The sequence below is a fragment of the Pinus tabuliformis genome, chromosome X (genome assembly GCF_031772625.1).
Source record: "Pinus tabuliformis cultivar Carrire ecotype Pingquan chromosome X, CPIR1, whole genome shotgun sequence".
Taxonomy (NCBI): domain Eukaryota; kingdom Viridiplantae; phylum Streptophyta; class Pinopsida; order Pinales; family Pinaceae; genus Pinus; species Pinus tabuliformis.
Window position 1 is genome coordinate 1,059,121,796 of NC_142308.1, and position 17,147 is coordinate 1,059,138,942.

Consider the following 17,147-nt stretch of genomic DNA (forward strand, 5'->3'; position numbering starts at 1 on the left):
AACCGGTTGAACACACTTACATGAATTAAAATTGAATGAATGGAAAATCTAATCTATCAAACTTGAAAGCAATCAAATGACATAATGAAATCAAAGCAAAATTACAAAATGAAATCTACTCTACCTTACATTCTAATATGCTCCATGACATCTACTTCACATCTCCTTCCATCTTGAAAACATCAAAGCTTTATTCAAATTCTTAAAAATTACAAAGTACAACAAAGCTCTCCAAAGCTTTCAAAAGCCATCAAGGAAGAACTACAAACTCCAAGCTAAGCTAAGACTCACAAGCTAAGCTCTAAACTCTAAGCTAACAAGTGAAGGAGAAAGATCTCCTATTTATACAAAAATATGAGAAGTCATCTCATTAATGAGAGTCCATGAATCTCTCCCTCTACCTCCAGAGTCCTAATCAAAATAGGAACTGATAAGACACATGTCTTCTTAGAGTTTCAATACAATTAGGAGATGTGACACATATCCTCATGTTCCCATGATTCTTTCCACTCAAATTCGAATTTGGCCTTAGAGTGCCACATAAGGGTATTCTAGAAGTCTCCTTTTGACCTACGCATGTCAACAATCTCAAACCACTTGTTAGGTATAAGCATATGCACATTATTTTCTAATTTTTAACCACAAATTCACTTAAAAAGGCTAAGAATTAATAAAGTTTGGAAAAACATAAATGTGGCACAATGATAATGAAATTGGGATGAATGTAGTGACATAGTAGTGAAACGGAGGTGAAATGGAGGTGATATAATGGACATAATAGTGAAAGTGTAATGGAAATGAATGAAATTTTCAAGACCCAACATACCCCACAACTGAAGTTATTGCATGTCCTCATGCAATATATATATATATATATATTACATTAAATTTTTTGATCCTTGAGCTTTGGCTTAACTTTGCATGATATCATTTGATAACTTCATATTGCTGCAAAGTGTTTTACTTGAATTGCAACATGGTTGGTTCTTGTGTTACAACCAATTTTTTTTGTTGTTGCATTCTATTTTGATCTTTAATGATATTTTGATTATTTGAATAGTATATCTTTATTGTATTGCATGATGGTTGGTTCTTGTGTGACAACCATGATTTTGTTTGTATCCCATTTATATTTTAAGAATTTTTTTGAAAAGCAATTGTATGCTTATAATAACAATGTAATAGTTAATATATGTTGGAAGTATGTGGGCTCCTGAGTATGATATGGACATGGCAAGATATGAAGATGAATGTATCCCCCCCCCTAATTGATGGTATTGACAATTTTATGAAACGAGGAAGAGAAATGTTTTTCCAACAATTATCATTCTAGCTTTTTATGGAATTCTATGGTCAAAAGTTAGAAAATGACGTACCTTAACTTACCCTTTGGAATGGATGAGTTGTATGTGTGGTGGCTGCAAAATTCTGATCATATTCTTCTTCAAGTGGCTAAACAAGAGGATTCATGGATAAAGATATAATATGACTTTTTATTGATTCTACTAAAACTTGTTGAATCTGCTCCAAAATGCTGAAAATAATAGTCTTCATGTCTTCAAAACTCATTGGCAGAATTCCTACTATGTGAAAAGATGTTTTGATGTCGAACATAGTAAGAAATTGTTGACTTATTGGCCATTAATAGATGCCACTAGTCAACACAAGAACTCTCACCATTGATGAAAATGAGAGTCAAGATGCCCAAACACATCTTGTTAGGTACGAATGATTTTGCTGACCTAGAAGATCTGACGAACAAGGGACATTAATGTATTCCCATTGTTTGTCAGCATGAGAACTTGTCATTAAGACATGCAAGCCTCAAGGTGTTTTTACAAAGAACTTAGACTCAAAGGACTATGGACTCAATAATTTGCATTGAAATAGGACTTATTTGCGAAATGAAAATGACAAGAAATGGAAGATGAAAATGGAAGATGGCAATGGAGAGTAGAAATGGAAATGGGCAATAAGCATGTGAATGAGCCTCTTGCTTTTATTTGTGGGTTATGAATGGAAAAAAGAGATGGAAAGTGTATGTGAATGTAAAGGGAAAATATGGAGTGAAATGAGGTGAATGGTTTATTATGAATTATGGATGTGATGGAGACAATAGTATCTGAAAGTTTTTTCAAGTGTTTGGATCTGATTTTGCATCAACATATTTCCTCTTTGTTGTTGATCATACTCTTATGAAACAAATTTGTCTCTTAGAGAGACGCCATTCTCTTGTATTCATTTGTCCTTCCTCCTGGAACCTGCAAAAAAAGCTAATACTTCTTCTGCAATGGAATGTAAAATTATCAAAGGAGACAGGTGATCAATCTCTCTATTTATGATATTTACACACAAAACTAAGAATTTGTATTAATGAAACAAGTTCTCAAAGGAAAAATCAAAAGAATTTATACCTGCTTTAGAATTGGTGCCCCAAGTTGAATGTTGCTTCTTTTTAGCAAATTATTTCATTATTTTCCATTTCAAGCTCTAATGATGGATTTCTCATTGTGTAGATCTTGTTGATATCTTTACAACGATACTTGAATCATCAAAATCTGATTTGTATGAGAAAGTTAGGTTGATTTGAACAATGAGGTTTTTCAGTTGCGGAATTGGAGAACCGCTGCGGAATTGGACTTTAGCTGCGGAATGTCGACGGTTTCTGTAGCTAAAAATATTGAATAAAAAGTTAGCCATTCATCTTTCATCATCCGTCCAAAATTAATCAATCCCTTCAGAAAGGTGAGCAAATAACTATTCATTTCATTGATTCAAAATTATTATTTTTTTCTTGACATGTGGTGACTTAGTGTGGCGACATAGTGATAACACACAACTTGAATTCCCTTTGACTGGGGTCTTTTTCATCGAATTGGATCAAATGAATAGGACACCATCCATGTACTGACATTTTCCCAACTACCCATGTGGCTTTTTTTGTCTTTCGACACTTGTAACCTACAGAAGTAATAAAATGGCTGCGAAATCAGGCTGCATTTCGCAGCTAAAAGACAGCCAAGCATTAGTTTTACACATATTTCAGGTACTTATGTTGTGCATAGCTTTTTATCTCTTCCACACTTTCTTGTGGAGTTTCTGCAACCTTAAAAGTGAGTGATTCATCTTTAAAACGGATATTTTCAGTTGAAACAAAACCAACCAAAATGATATTGATCCCTTCTCTAACTAAAAATTCCAGTGTTACTACACAATAACCCCCGGGCTTCCCATACAAACAGTAGATAAATTTCGATAAATAATCAAGGATACTAAGGTCATGCTTGATAATAACATAGTTTTTTGGCCTAAGCATGAATTGGACTATTTGTGCAGCTTCATGTTGCAACGAGACACTGTTTTGAATCTAGGTATGCATATATTGGGCCATAACTCATGTTTAAGACAACTCCCAGGAATATTATATGATGATTCTGAAAAATAACAACACCAACTACTTGCATGGGATTCATTCCACTCTGTGGCATACACAAAGTAGCCAACTCCCATAAGATCACACCAAATCTAAAACTCTGGAACATGGAAATAAATAGAAGAGTTGTGTGATTTTTTTTTGGATAGATATAATTAGCCATAACTGAAGTACGAGTCAGGAGAGAAGCCGTTATACATTAAAGTCAAGATTCAATGCTAAAAAGCTCCATGCCATGTCTATCAATTGGCTGTGAAGAGCCATATCCAACTGGTTCACGTAATGGAGTTAATCACTAAACAGAGTTGTCTTCAATTGGGATTGCTGTTAACAGGCATGTGATGAGGTATGATTTCATTAAGAACGGGAGGTGTGTAACCGGGAGTTGAATGCCACCGCACAGTTGATACCCAAATTGGAATTTCCTACCCCAGACAACCGAATTAAATCAAACATCAAACTATCAATTCATCAATTGAAATTCCATTTTTTTCTCTCACAGCCTACAAAAATGGGCTTCAAAGATCCAATAAATTCTCCCAAACAGCCACGAATTGATAAAAATCGTTTCTAATTTATCTAATTAACCCTACTACTGAAAAAACCCATGTTTTATTTTTCTCAAATTCGTTTCCATTTGGCCAAATCGTGCATTTGAAGTTTGGCATTTTTCTCTGTTTTGTGTTTTTACTAAATCACTGCATTCGGCTGTGAAATTTTCGAATCAAAGGTAGGACGATACACCTTTATTTGCCAGTGGTAGTATGCACAATGTTGAAACACATAATTTTGTTTTAGCCTCAGGAATGTAAATGAAATTCGTGAAGTGGATTTCTTTGTAAAATCGATTTCAAAGAAAGATTGTTTTCAGATGCAATCAACAGCGAATATGGTGAACGAGCGAATAGTCGATAACCAAGAACTCAAAGAAGTTTGTGAGGCCTTCAATAGAGATCATGAGATCAACATTTTCTCTAGGAGTATTGGTGATTGCAGAACGTCTTAAGCCTCTGTTTTCAATCTATTTGCACAGTTTATGTAAGCCGTCCATAGGTTTCAGATCTTTTATCATTGAGAAATTTCCTATGTTGGCTTTCCAAAAACGTTCCAAAACCAAAAACTTCCTATATGAGTAAGATACACAGTCCAAATGAATGCAAATGGATTGCTTACAAAGGGCTGAGGATGCAGTGAAATGAAATCATGAAGAGGCCAGAACATCAAGTCAATGTGTATGCAGATTTTTCAGATTTTGACATTGGGAGGTTTCAAAAAAAATTCCACATAAATTGGATGCCACATACACTCTTTTGAAAGCCACACATGGAGTTTTTTTTTAATTTCAATTGGCCTCATCTTATTTTCTTTACAACAGTCCATGCAATTTGATATGTTGAATTTGCACTTTTGATTTTTTAAATGTTCTTGCAGGTGTCTTTCAAGACCAAAGCTCAAGCAGGAATGCAGATTTTCCTACTGAGGCCATAGTGAAAGCTAGGATTCAAGATAGCCATAGATTGTTTTCCTTTTCTTTTCTCTGAAATTGTGAAATTTTATAAGAAGGATTAATGATTTTCAATTTCAGGCAGCAAAGACTTCAATGTAAAGGTGTTAAAAACAGGACTTTGTCTGAAGTCTTAAGCTGATTTTTTATCAATCTGGGCTGGGTGACTAGGATAGGATCCATGTTGGGACAATTCTGGAGATGCCCATGTGGTCGGTTTCTTCATTGGATGCCTGTAACCTATTAAACCTTGAAATTAGTTGTGGAATCAAGCCACATTCCACAGCTAAGTTGCAAAATTTTATTAAAACGGGATACAGTGTTTTGAGGACCACTACAAACCATAACCAGTCAATATTGGACAGTTGAACCTATCAAAGCAGTTGGGTTTCATCAATTTTTTTTTTGAATCAATTGAAATGATGAAGTTTATTTTGTCTTTTTTCTTTAACATAACAATTCTTTATCTGATCCTCTAGATCACATAAAGTGCAGGAGGAGAGCATACTCAAGAATTATTAATTTTATTTTTTATTTTTACATAACAATCCTTTTTCTGATGCTCTAGATCACACAAAGTGCAGGAGGAGAGCATACTCAAGAATTATTAATTTTTCTTTTTAGATGTAAGAAATAAGGTCTCCTAATTACACTTCCCCAACAATGGTGCCAAAATGTCTAGTCAATTTAACATCTTAAATTTCTCTACATAAATTATCAATCTGGGTATCATAAACTGATGAAGTGTGGTGCACCATATGTGCTTAGTTAACCTTTTTCTTACTTCGTTGTTTTATAGATTTTATTTTGTTTTGGGGTTTTGTTCTTGTTGATCTCCTAAAGTGTCTAATGCAAATGGAAATCCTATTCTAAGGTCTTAAGAATACTTTTAAAGGTTAAATATGGATGTAGATTTCAAGACAAGGTTTATGTCCCTAATGTTAACTTCCAAAACTTAACACTTGAAAAGATCTCAAAACATGTTATTGATGAAATTAGTACTTAAACAAGAATGCAAATGTGTTGCTATTCAAATCAAACAAATGATGAATTACTGATCATGAAATCACTATCTTTGTTGTTTATCTAAATACAAAAATAAAAGTTAAGCTATTGCACTCAACAAATCAAAAACTGCAAACTAACAAAAGTAAAATCAAATCACATCATTCATAGTCCGATAGCTTGCCAGGTAGTCTAATCTATGGCTTTAGGAGATAACGTCAATGATATGATGAATTTGATATCTAATTGCAGAAAAATAAAGCTAATATCAAATCACATCATTCATAGTCCGATAGTTCGCCAGGTAGTCTAAGCTATGGCTTTAGGAGATAACGTCAATGATATGAGGAATTTGATATCTAATTGTAGAAAAATAAAGCTAAAATCAAATCACATTATTCATAGTCCGATAGCTCGCCAGGTAGTCTAAGCTATGGCTTTAGGAGATAATGTCAATGATATGAGGAATTTGATATCTAATTGCAAAAAAATAAAGCTAAAATCAAATCACATCATTCATAGTCCGATAGCTCCCCAGGTAGTCTAAGCTATGGCTTTAGTAGATAACGTCAATGATATGAGGAATTTGATATCTAATTGCAGAAAAATAAAGCTAAAATCAAATCACATCATTCATAGTCCGATAGCTCGCCAGGTAGTCTAAGCTATGGCTTTAGGAGATAACGTCAATGATATGAGGAATTTTGATATCTAAACTAATTAACAAAGCAAATGAATAAGAATGAAATCAAAGCATAACTGAAATTGAAAAGCTAAAAAAAACAAAGTCGGTAGAGAGGAAAATCGCATGTCACTATTTGATGCAAAAACTTGTACAAAAAAACTAATCTACAATCAACCGGTTGAACACACTTACATGAATTAAAATTGCATGAATGGAAAATCTAATCTATCAAACTTGAAAGCAATCAAATGACATAATAAAATCAAAGCAAAATTACAAAATGAAATCTACTCTACCTTACGTTCTAATATGCTCCATGACATCTACTTCACATCTCCTTCCATGTTGATAACATCAAAGCTTTATTCAAATTCTTCAAAATTACAAAGTACAACAAAGCTCTCCAAAGCTTTCAAAAGCCATCAAGGAAGAACTACAAACTCCAAGCTAAGCTAAGACTCACAAGCTAAGATCTAAACTCTAAGCTAACAAATGAAGGAGAAAGATCTCTTATTTATACAAAAAGATGAGAAGCCATCTCATTAATGAGAGTCCATGAATCTCTCCCTCTACCTCTAGAATCCTAATCAAAATAGGAACTGATAAGACACGTCTTCTAGAATACCCTTATCAGTTCAACAATCTCAACAATATCAACCCACATGTCAACAATCTCAACCCACTTGTTAGGTATAAGCATATGCACATTATTTTCTAATTTTTAACCACAAATTCACTTAAAAAGGCTAAGAATTAATAAAGTTTGGAAAAACATAAATGTGGCCCAATGATAATGAAAGTGGGATGAATGTAGTGACATAGTAGTGAAATGGAGGTGAAATGGAGGTGATATAATGGACATAATAGTGAAAGTGTAATGGAAATGAATGACATTTTCAAGACCCAACACTCATTGCCTGGGATTTTCCGAAGTACAACCAATTTCCTCCCATGGAGAAATATTTTCTAGAGGCTGCGAAGTTTGCATCCCTCTGGGCCACAAAATATGTTGCATGGGTCACAGAGACCAAAGTATTTTGGGTGTTGATGGAGGCAAGCATTCACATGACAATCAACCAGAAGCCGTGGTTGTCACCAACCGTGTTTGAACAACTTTCAGGATACGTAGAGTTCAAATCTGACTTCCATTGTGTATATATCTGGGCACAGAAGAATCCAGAGTAGAAATGGATTAACATACCTTACCTCGCTACAGATGAAACTATTGAGGAGGTCATCAAGCGATGGCCAACAGATTGGAATTCTCCTTCCGATATGGCCGCATGCACCAGCAAGTCCATGGAGAAGAAGAAGAAGGATGCAGCCAAACAAAAGGTTCAACACTTGGCTGAAAAACAAAGGAAAGAGGTCGAGGAAAAGGCCCAAGTGGAAGCAAAACGTGCCACAAAGAAGCAGGCAAAACAAGAAGAGCACGACTCCGAGCGGAGTGATAAGTATCCTTCGCCCCAAACAGAGGAGGAAGAGCAGTCAGAGCAGGGTGACGATGGTCTGGACGAAAAGAGCACTCCCTTCCGAGTGAAGCAGTGCAGGGAGAAGGAAAATGAAGGGATACAAAAGAAAACAAAAGCCACCAAGCCTTCACTAGACCCAATTACTTTGACTAACGGTGACCTAGATGAAATAGGTGATAAGGTGCAGGGTACCATCGTAGAATTGTTGCACAGTTCAAATAGCAGCAACAGTAGGCACTAAGTCCTATTCAAAAGGATCTATGCAAGTTTCAGATCTAGGCGGATAGGATCCAAGTTGGTGCAAGGTAGAGAAGCGCTGCATTAACACGTTTGGCACTAGGGACCACTCAAGCAGTCGAGATGGTTGGGTCACTAGATCTCCGGGTAGTGATGTTGCTAGATGGATCTTTGAGCATGGAGGCGGCTGCTGACAAGGCTATTGTCAGCTCTTTGAAGAACATTGGCCTCAACCTAGCCGTGCTCCCCAACAAGTTTCTTCACATGATGCAAGTAGGTGTGATAGCAGAGGTTAAAGCTCGGGAGCAGTGCGCACTGAGCCTTATAAGCGAGTATAGAGTAAACAATGAACAAATGTTCATTGAGAAGTACGAGGTGCTAGAGGAACAGAAGAAAGTTCAAGCGCAGAACCCCCAACTTGTAGCCGCAGTAGCAGAAGCCTGTAGAACAACCCCCAAACTACATATACTAGAGGAAGTGTCGTTGGAGGCGAAGATCAGAAATCTAGCTGCAGGCGTGCGAGACACCAAGACAAAAATAGCTAGATTTTAGTTTGAGCTAAACTTGAAGATCACAGAATTAGAGTTGAAGTCACAGTCGTCATCTCTGCTAGAGGTCAGGGAACAGTGTGAAGCTGTCTGTGAAGGATGGAGTTGCGACAGTGGATGTCGCGGTGGCAGACTGCACCGTGCTTTTTGAGCAAGAAATTGAGGTAGTCATGGCTCTACAGGAAGATCCCACCCTGCAAGCCTTGAATACAATAACTTGTGAACTCCAGCAACAATACGATGAAGTAAGGGCAACGACGCGCACTGTTGCTGCCGCACAATGCCTTGCTAAGCTATTGGAGGCAAGACAACTACATCTATAGGTGGAAACAACACAGGAGAAAGAGGAAGTCCTAAAGGTCAGATTGGGGCCTTGGCCAGATGAGTGATGAGCCCCAATTTTTGGTACAATTTGGGCTCATATTGGCCTACTTACCTTGCTCAACCATTCATCTTTTATCACTTATGCATTCATTTCTTAGTATATTCGTGTTGTTTGTAGGAAGAAGGGCAGACATTATATCTATGTGGCTAATACATGATGATTTCAGGTTTTTGGCATTAAAGAGAGCAAAAGACCACGCAAAAGGAGACAAGGAGACAGCAAAGGTGACATTGCAGGTTCATAGGGAGGTTTTCCACGGTCTTGTTGACCTTCCTCGTGATTTTCACCTTAACTCCGAGCTCCAACAGCTCTCCCCACCGAGCTTAAAGGCAGCCAACACGTTCTACAGGATCAGCAGTTTTACAGCAGTTTGACTTTTAGTTGGACAGCCAAGCTCCACAAATGGAGGAAGCCAGATTGATCTTCATTTTGTGTAAATATGAAGGCCGTAGCCTTTGTTAGGGGCTTTTTGAACTTTTGGACTGATATTGTAATTTCTGAGCACAGCTCGGTGTTTGTTTTTGTAAGCCAGTTTTGGCATGACATTAGACTTTTGATTATGAATAAAGGCAAGCAGATTTGGATCTAATTCTGAGCTTTTAAGGGAGCTATAGCTCTCACGCTAGGGCCCAATCTGAGAGCAATAGATCTCCTCTTCTTGTAGTGTTATTTGCCTTTCTTTCCAGCACTTTGTTTCCTTGTTTGATATGCAATTCAAGAACACAGTCTGCTGATTTGATTTCTTTAATAAGATTGAGTAGGATTAGCTTATGGTTAAATCACTTTCAGTTGCTTAGATCAGAATAGGAGGTTTGTAATTCACTGGAGCTCCAAGAAAAGGTTGTTAGTGCCTTCACTGCCATCTTTGTTTAGGGATTGGGGTGCAGTCTATACCAACCACCAAAAAAACGCAGTCTTTTTCCACTTTTATGCAAGCTGCAACACAGTCGTTTTAATCGTGGATCCTTCCATGCATTTTGCTCTTGAGCCATACTTCTTCATTACAATTCCATGCACGACTTTTCTTCATGATTTACATCGTTGTTCATTGGTTTAATAGCACAGGTAGCACAGGTTAATGGATTCTCGTTTTTGGTGCAAGACATAAGTAATTTGTTTTATTTACACTGCTCAATATCATTCCACTTCCTTCTTCTTCTTCTTAACCACGCCTAAAGCCACCTACTCGACCTCTGTTCAGCTCGTTCACCTTCCAACTCTTCCATTGCCCACGTAGCTCCATCTTTTTGACCTTTCGTTGTTTCCATCCTTCTATTCACCAACCAACTCCGTGCACTCTCTCTCCATCTTATTTCTCTGCCCCTGAGCCATCACAAGCTCCATCTCCACCTTACCTATCCACCCATACCGCTCCATCACCTCACCATCACCCAAAACTCCCACGGTAGAACATCCTGTAGAAGTTAGCAGATTTCCTGTAGAATTCCTTAGTTTCCTGTAGGATCCCCTGCAGACATCCTGTAGAAGCCTGCAAACTTGGTTGCCGAGCACCTGAACGTTGTAGACTTCTGTGGACTGATGCTAGGGACCCTCTGGGACCTCTCCTAGCCCTCCTGACCTTTCCCAAGCTTTCTCTTCCTTCGCACCACCTCTGCACAGCCAAACCCTAATAAGAAACAAAACCATAATCACTCCAACCACTTAAGCAAAAATACAAAAACAATGTTCTTTTTCATGGAAGTAGTTTGAGTTCATGCATTTCACATCATTAGAAGTAATGGCATCATTTTTAGACATTTTCACTCTCACTATTGCATCATAGAGGTTAAACTAGTCAGATTAGGGTTTACTAGGGTTTCCATGCTTTGGTTGGCTTTCAGTTCATTTTTGCAAAGTAGATCAATTCCCCTTGAGATAGCCTTCGTCCATCATTTAGAAAGCTTCTTCTGAGAGCATATAGAAGTTGGCTTGAGCCCTAGCGGACTTGTGCCAGCTGACCAAGTGAGAGCTGCGACAAGAGCTAGTACTTGTGCATACAGCACCGTCACTTCCAAGTTTGTACGAACTACCGGGTTGATAAAATTAGAGATAGGAAGCCCCAGGAGTTGTAGCATTATTGCTACAATACTGGAGCCCACCAATGAGGCCTACATTATCTTCGCCAAAATTCAGGAGAATTTGGCGAGCCTACAGACGCAACAGAAAATCAAGGAGGATAGTGTCGGACCGGCAATAGAGCAGCTGGTGGAGCAGATCAAACAGGTAGACATGTAGAGCGCGATTGAAGTGGTCATGGCACAAGTACAGTTGGGAGGTTTTCGCAGTAAGATATTCGCGCCAACAAAGTGACTTGGTGGCGAGTCACGATCTTTGTGTTGGGGGCCTGTTGGGATAAGGTCCCCTAGGCTCAATTTTGGGGCAAAATCCCAAGTTTTGTTGTATAAAATATAAAGTATCCAAAAGTTGTGGCGGAGTGCATAGATAGTTAAAGTGTCATAAAGGGTTTTACCCTTGTTTTATGCAAGTGGAGTTGGTTTTTGAAGATCTACCCATGGTCCGCGGATCATGGGATTGTATAAATAGGTTGCTCCCTTAGTCCCTTTGGAATCTGTGTCCCTTACTCAGCCCATTTTAGTTGTAAAATTAAATTACATCCTTGTAATTACATGGAAAAATTTAGCTAATCACAGGTCTAAGGTATTACATGAGGACTTTTTTCTAGATGAGTATTTTTTTGTAGTATCCATTCACTTATCGTGGTTTGCATATGTCACTAAGTATATTGTTGTAGGAAAGCTCCCACACCACTTTTCTCCTAGGGAAAAGGAAAAGATTATTTAGCAAAGTGTATGATGTTCTTTGGTAGATGGTTATCTCTTTTTCACTAGGCCAAATCATGAGATCTACTGTTATGTAAGGGAACATGAAGACAATGAAATTTTAAAGGCTTTTCAATATGATCCTTGTAGTGAAAACTTTGTTGATAAAAGAACAGGATATAAAGTTCTTTGCATGGGCTACTTTTGGCCTACATTTTTATTAGATGAAAAGATTTACATGGATGTGGTAGTTGCCAATGTATGGGCCAGACCATCCAATCAAATGAAATTTCATTGCAAGCTCAATTGGTTATCGAGCCCTTCAAGAAATGGGATATTGAATTTGTGGGGCCCGTCAATCGCCCATCTCATTAGAAGCCCTATATTTTTGTTTGTACAAATTATGTGACCAAGTGATCCGAAGACAAGGAACTCACAAAATCCACCAAACAAGTTGTTTCCAAATTTTTGTTTGAAGACATCTTTGTTCATTTTGGCATGATGAGATAGTTACATATGGAGGGCCACAATTTACTTCTCAACGAACTAAAAATCTTACCAATAAGTACAATTCCATAGGATCACTTCACCTTACCACCCGCAAGCTAATTGGAAAGTGTAGAGAACTAATAAAGTTATTGAAGCCATCCTTACCAAGACTGTGGCTATTCACCATCGAGATTGGGATGAGCAACTTCTAGAAGCACTTTGGGCATATAAAACTACATGGAAAAACACCACATGTTTCTTCCAATATGATCTTGTGTATAGAAAGAGTCCCATCTTTCCTATTGAGTTCAATATCAAGACACTCAAGATTTATTTAGAAGTAAATTTAGAAATGATTGCAGCACAAAAACATTGTTTCGGTCAGCTTAATGAGTTGGATGAAATGTGCTTAACCACCATACAACACATTGACATTATTCAGCAACAACGTTCCAGGTGGCACGATAAATTTATTAAAATTTAGAAGGCGTTTCAAAATGGTAATTGGGCATTATTATACAATTCCATATCTAAAGGGTTCAAGGGGAAGCTTTGTACTAGGTTGCTAGGTCCTTACAAAACACTTACAAAATGGAGAAAGTGTTTGAGTGACAATCAGACAAGACCATTGACCCTTGCCACATCATCTGACGATGACCTCCACTTTAGTTGGGGGATATATAATGGCGTTGTACATACTATTAAATTGAATTCCACATCATAAATTATAACCCAATGTGTCACATAATTCTCTAATATGTGTTTTAAGGCTTCCTATGCATTATCATTCTGCCATTTATTATGATTTTCTTCCATGCTTTCATGTCACACCACATTTTGTCTTGTCGTGATCCATCACAATATTTCTATGCATTCCATCATCATTGTCATTTATAGCATGTGCATCGAAATCTCCAACCTGTCAATATTTTGAACTCAACATTATTTCACCAGTATAACTACATGTTGGTCTAACTACAATAGTAACAACACTCTCAGAAAACACTCATCCATGGGAGAAGTTGTCGTCTGCCATGAACCAAAGTCACTAAGACTATTACACAACCACCCAAAAGTTTACCAAATTTTTCAGGAAGCAGGGTGGCTAGTTTATTTTGAAAGCTTACAGGGGTTTGATGGCACCATTGCTCTTGAATTATCCTAGAATTTGGTTGGACAAAGCTCAACAGTCGACAGGTGAAAATTGTAGTTACATAAGAGTTAATATACAAAGTTATGAGATTACCATAGACAGGAATGAATTGGTTTAGCAGGAAGGCATTAATTCTAACGGTAAATTAAAGTTTCTTGAGAGGAGACGATTAAGAGAGGAATAAAGGCAGGGGGATAGAGAGGACTTCATTGCCTCCCGCATGACAAGATGTTAACTACTTTATGTAGAAGTATATTACTTGCAAGGGAAGGTTTTCGATGGTATTTAATTACCATTTTATATTGTTATCCCACCTTCGCCATGGGAAACTACTTAATATCCCTTAATTCTTGTTGGAGTCTCTGAGACTCATGGATAATTTTGTTTGATAGTTTATTAAAGAATGAAAATAATTTCATAACAAACCATGTTTTAATCAATCTTATGGTCATTCACGCACTAGAATAGCATGGGAAATTTTGATTTGAGTTTATAACCCACATTGTGGGTTCAACACAGAAGAGTTGTAGAGAAGAATCGAAAAATGAAGAAGAAATGGGAACAAAGGAATGAATTATCGTAAAATGAAAATATCAAGCTAGGGATGATGAGTTGGATAAAACAGAGCTAAGTGGGAAAAGGTGGTGCAAAGACAAAGGTTTTCCATGCTGGTACACCTATTGAAGTGACCAACGAATAGTCTTGTAGTTCTTAAATTGAACCTTTCACAATTGAGAAAGAGCCATCTCAACAAATGAAAGGTAAGAAGAAATTATTAAAGGAACTTGTGGTGGGTCCAAGAAGGACTAGGTCATCCATAGTAATAGCATCAACCCTTCCATATGAAGTGCCAACCGCTACCAAGGCACCTAAGGAGTAGGCTATTGCTAAGAAAAGGAAGCTTAAAATGAAGAAGGTAGACATCTCTTCACCCAGTAAGCCCAAAACTAATTATTTGTTTAAACAAAATGTTATTTTAAAAGTAGAAAACCCAAAACTTAAGAAGTAGTTTAAAACCCTGAGGAAGAAACTCCAAAACAAAGAACCTATAAGATTGGGGGCCATCACCAATGAAGCCGAAATAATTGGCACATTATCCTCCTCTTCTAATTCTGAGAATTTAAAAACCAAGGAGCCTAAAAGACAGTTATGTTAAACCTGTGGAGAAATCCTTGGTGTGGTAGGATATGTACAAGGAGCACACAAATGTCAGATCTTGTCTCAAGTAATGTGTAAACAAATGATCAGGAAGTAGTAGAGATATTAGTTACAAAGGAAACTATTGGAATTATGGAGGTTGAGGGGAAAAAAATGAAGAAGGAAGGAAAGAATATAAGCTAATACATAAGAATATGTTGACAATGTTGTTGTTACTCTAGTAATAGTAGCCGATGTAGTCCATGCTATGAAATAATAGAACCCAGATGATACACAAGAACCTATCTACAACATTTTTGTCACACAAGAACCAACATCCAAGGTATCCTAGCCTGTGAAAGAACAAATCTAGGACAATACACAAGAACTTATCGATGACATTGTTGTTACACAAGAATCAACAACTGAGGTAATCTAGCTTGTAGGAGGAGAGGAAGATATTTAAGCTAGTCCACAGGAACCTAGTATATTGATTCTATTGTTACTTGAGTAACAGCAGCCGAGGTAGTTCAAACCAATGAAGAAAAATCCCATGATGTTAACCCTAATATTAATATTTTGGTTGTTGAAATGTGTAAATGGAAGAATTCAACTTCACTACAGTCAAATATAATTCCCCTTAGAAAACATAAGAAAATCATTCATGGTCTCAAGGATTCTTGGATAGAGGAGCTTACATTTCAAAAGTTTACATGGGATGAGATCATTGAGGAAAGAAGGAAGGATTAAAAGCATTTAAAGGAGCTCAAGGATAAAATTTAGAAATTGGAGATAGAGAACGGGTGGATGTATAATCTAGCACACGAACTGCTAAGTTGCAGAGGGCCTTCCCCTACCTATCCCAAGTTCCTTCATGAGCAATATATTCTATTACATATGGAAACAATAAAGTGGGATAGATAGTATGAGCTCACCACTACCATGACTTTCTTAGAATTTTTTTCTCAAAGAAACATTTATTATGTGAATCATGAATGCATGAGTTTATTTGATTCAGTGAGAAAAATTTCAACCTCTTTCCATATGTCAAAGGTATTCAATTAAGGGTTTTTGCCTCATTTTTTAATAACCAGGTGCAATGGAAATTGGCCCACAACATTGTAACAACAAACCAAGAAAAGAAGATGGTGTGGATCAGAGGAGAATTAGTTCATGTTTCTATAGTGGTTTGGACTTAAAATAATTTTCTTAGATCCACATAGCGAGATGCTATTGTGAATATTTTTCAACAATTAGCCCTAGATCTTTGTTTTAGCAAAAATAGGATGCTTTAGAAGGCAACAAGTTTAGATGGGAGGCCTCTGAAAACAAGTTAAAGAAAAAGGACTTGTATTGTTATCCAAAATTCATCCACGGTCTCTCAACAGTACCTAGATATGTTAATTGCATTAGATGGTACGGGCCTAGTTGGTTTGGTCTTAAATTTTAGTTTCCTTTAATATGACTTCATGTGGTGAAGTATCAACAATGCTACTAGCTTAAGCCAGGGGATGCAGATATTTGGTGGTTGAATTTTATTACTTATAATGGCTTCAAGGTTATTTTGAATGATTTTACAGATGTTTACAACTTCATAGAACTTCATTTACAACACTCCTATTATGAAGAGGAGTCTAATTAATCAAAGGTCGGCATGGGTACATGCATTTGTTTCAGTTGGGGGGAGATGTTGGGTTCAGGAATTAGCATCTTTTTACCACCTTTTTCACTACCTTTTTGTCCATTTTTTCCTCAGTAGTCACATCCTTTCTTATATCATCCTATCTTTTGACTCGAGTTGTTAATCTAATCTATTTTTTCTTGTATTTAAAAGGGGAATAGTTGTTTTTGGGTGTTTTATTGAAAGTGTACTGAGAAAAATGTCTATAGTTGAACTCGTTGGCCAAGAGTAGGTACTAACACAAGATGTTTTTACTTCACCATGTTGATACTCCAGAATTTTATAATGTTGATACTCCATTATGTTGTTACTCTGATATACTCAGATGTTGTTACTCCCAAGAGTCTCAGTGTTATTTAAGGTTACCATTATTTGTGTTGTTACTTGACATAACTGTTGGTCAACATGGTCTATTATGATGGCAAGGATTTGAATTTTTTTAGGTGATGTGGCTAATCTAGACATGGTGGTTATTATTTCTTGTCTTTTATTTTTTTCGCTAATTCAGGCAGCATATTTTGGCATGAAACTTTATTTGTATATGATTTGTTGTAATCGGTTATCAAGAATAATTTACTGAATAACCTGAGAATCGAAAGATTCTCAAGAATTTTCATGTTTGATTTGTTATCGAGATC